The sequence below is a fragment of the Myotis lucifugus genome, unplaced genomic scaffold (genome assembly GCF_000147115.1).
Source record: "Myotis lucifugus unplaced genomic scaffold, Myoluc2.0 scaffold_189, whole genome shotgun sequence".
Lineage (NCBI taxonomy): Eukaryota > Metazoa > Chordata > Mammalia > Chiroptera > Vespertilionidae > Myotis > Myotis lucifugus.
The window spans coordinates 670,601-673,982 of record NW_005871237.1 but is presented as its reverse complement, the minus strand read 5'-3'; the positions used below and the strand labels follow the sequence as shown (position 1 = coordinate 673,982).

The following is a 3,382-nucleotide window of genomic DNA, read 5'->3' as shown; positions in this document are numbered from 1 at the left end:
GTAGATGTAGATGTAGAGAACAAGTTGATGGTTGCCAAAGGGAAGTGTGGTGGGAGAATGGAGAAAAGAGAATTTAGGGGCAAGAGGAAAAGAAACAGTGCACAATATAGGAAAAACAAAAACAATCCCTCCCCTCAAATATTCAGTCATTGAATTCTCATAACAATCCTCTGAGGATATACAATCATAATCGCCATGTCACAGATAAGTAAAATGAGGAACGGAGCATCTCTGCAGAGCAGAGCTGGGACTCAAACCTGTGCAGTCCTGTATTGTCTCTTCCCACTGTGTTGGAGGATTTCAATCATAACTATGTACTAAAATAACAAAAGGAAAATAAAGAAAAAAAGCAAGAGGAGGCACCGTATGCCACACAGGGCCACTTGGGGAAGCACCAGGGTTGGTCAGGAGGCAGAGGAAGTGAGGGGGAAATGTGGGCAAGAGCCTCTATTTTGGCTCCCACAGGGAGGAATGGACAAGGCAGGGTAGCAGGCTTAGGGTTGGCTGCTTTGAACAATCCCGGTGGGCTCTGGAGTGCAGGGGCTGTTGCTAGTTGTTTGGAGTCTGGCCTTGCGTTGACTAGTGCAGGAGGATATTCTGAGTATGAAAACCCAGTATGGGAGGTGGTGGGATGTGTGGGTTCTGGATTGCTGGAAAAAAAAAAAAGTAAATAAGACAACTTGTCACCAGCAATCAACGTCTGGTTTTAGATGTGGCTGGCGTGCCTTGTCGCTGTAACACAAGGGATGTCATAATTAAACTGCAAGACGTGGTGAAGGGTGTGGCTGTCATATATTCCCATACTTCTGGAGAAGTAGAAAACAAATGGTCTCAAATTTAGCAATGACATGTGGAAGAACAATTATTACACACTTCTTAAAGCTGTCTTAAAACAAAAAACAAAAAACTGTCTTATTCCAAAAATCCACATTTGGTTTTGGGGCATCACATTGGAGAACTGGAACACATTGGAAGGCTAGAAATAGGTCAACGTGATTGCAGAACAGCCTTTTCAGCAGTGTTGTCTGGCTCCTAATGGCTTCCGTTGGTCCCCCAATCAGGGAGCTTCTCTTCAGATGAATGCTATTCAGCTGGTTACCATGGCAATGATGGAGTACTAGTTGTCATGGCGATGAAATGGAAATTTTTGGGGACCAGTTTCTTTAAAGGAGGTGCATTTATTAAGCCCTATACTTCCTTCTTTTCTTAAAACTTGACTGTATTGTTTAGTACTTTTAAAAGGGGTCCATTTTCAAACTCTATGATACAGTTCAGGATTTATATTAACTTCTCTTATCCGTAGATCACAATGCTTAAGTCTTCTCAGCTCTGTGATGAGAATAGACACCCCCTACACAGTCTTTCATGGCTCATATTAAAGGATGACACTGCAGAAGCTGGGTTTCTTTTTACCACCCCAAAAGAGTTCCTGCCAGATGCCGTGGGATTCCTCCAAAGTGGTCTCAAATTTAGCAATGGCCTGTGGAAGCACAACTATGAAGTCAAATAGGGTCAAAATAAATATAATGGGCCTGGCCGGTGTGGTTGAGCATTGACCTATGAACCCAGGAGGTCAGGGTTTGATTCCCAGTCAGGGCGCATACCTGGGTTGCGGGCTCAATCCCCAGTATGGGGCGTGCAGGAGGCAGCCCATCAGTGATTCCCTCTCATCATTGATGTTTCTGTCTCTCTCTCCCTCTCCCTTCCTTTCTGAAATCAATAAAAATATATTTAAAATAAAATAAATATGATGGGCTGTAGGTGATAAAGGAGACCCTTCTCCCCAGCTTTACTGAGGTAAAACTGATAAATAAAAATCATATATATTTAAGATGTACCATGTGATGATTTGATATATGGATCCATTGTGAAATGATTACCAAAGTCAAGCTAATTAACATATCTATCACCTCACATAGTCCCCCCGTTTTTTTGTGGTGAGAACACTTAATATCCACTCATTTAGCAAATTTCAAGTGTGTAATACATTAAACTATAGCCACTGTGCTGTACATTAGATCCCCAGAACTTATTCATCTTATAACTGAAAATTCGTATCCTTTGACCAATGTCTCCCCATTTCCTCCACCCCCCAACCCCTGGCGATCACCATTCTACTCCGCTTCTGTGAGTTCCACTCTTTAGATTCCACAAAATATAAAGAAGACTTTTATCGATTCAACCCTATCACCTATTCCTCGCTGATGTCCTTGTTTGACCAAATCCTTTTGAGAGGCAGCAACGCCTAGCTGGTTTTTGTTTTGTTTTGTTTTTTAATGTCTGTTCTTATTTATTTGTTTCTCTTGGAAAATCTCACTTTGGACTCAGACTTAGAGGTAGAAGCTCTCAGAGAGGACAGCCTACGTGTCTTGGCAATCTGTTTCTGGCGTTTTTCTTTGGCCTCCTTCATTCTCTTAGCCCAAAGTTTAGCATATTCTGTGGCCTCTTTCACATTTTTCATAGTAACATTGTTTCTTTAGAGCAATACACCAACATTTGTATTTCAGGACATGTGGAGAAATAAGACGTTGTCTCTCAGTGCTTTGGTCCTAGCTTTCTTACCTTCTTTGTTTGGGGCTTTCTTACAACATATTGGCAGACATCATCTGAGAGAGAGAGAGAGAGAGAGAGAGAGAGAGAGAGAGAGAGAGAGAAGTTTGTGGATTCTGCTAGCTCTTTTGGGCCCTGGCGACAAGACACAGTAGTTTCAGTGGGACCAGGAATATCTTTCTTCCCTTTTTTTACAATGACCAAGTTGAGAACACTGAGATTGGCATCCACAATGCAGCTCCAAACAGATTTGCACTCTCTTTCCACAGTCCTCTTTGGTCTACAACAGAAATGCTCCTGACTCAGTAGCAGGTGGGCACGGGCATGGGTCAAGGCACCTGCTTCATGGGGAACCTTGTTTGTCCTTCTCACTACTGAGTCGAACCACATAACCCTTCCGTTCTTCACCCAGAGCATCAGCAGCAACTTCTGTGGCCATACGCGTCTCACAAAAGGTACCGAGTTTCATTCCTCGTCCACCCCAATGAGTTTCTGACAGTCAGTGGCTGGGGAAGAGATGCTCAGCTTCATCTCGAGGCAGTCGACTGGTTCTGAGGTGCCATGGAAAAGAGCAAGCCTGGTTCTTTCTCCGTCTTGGTGCTCTTTGCTTAGAGCAGTAGTTCTCAACCTTCCTAATGCCGCGACCCTTTAATACAGTTCCTCATGTTGTGGTGACCCCCAACCATAAAATTATTTTCGTTGCTACTTCATAACTGTAATTTTGCTACTGTTATGAATCATAATGTAAATATCTGATATGCAGGTTGTATTTTCATTGTTACAAGTTGAACATAATTAAAACATAGTGATTAATCACAAAAACAATATGTAA

The 3,382-nt window shown here is 42.5% G+C and overlaps 1 pseudogene; it reads right to left on the bottom strand.

The window, feature by feature from the left end:
• Positions 1-1,375: 1,375 nt before the first annotated feature.
• Positions 1,376-3,081, bottom strand: LOC102428305 (annotated as a pseudogene).
• Between the last annotated feature and the right edge of the window lie 301 nt (positions 3,082-3,382).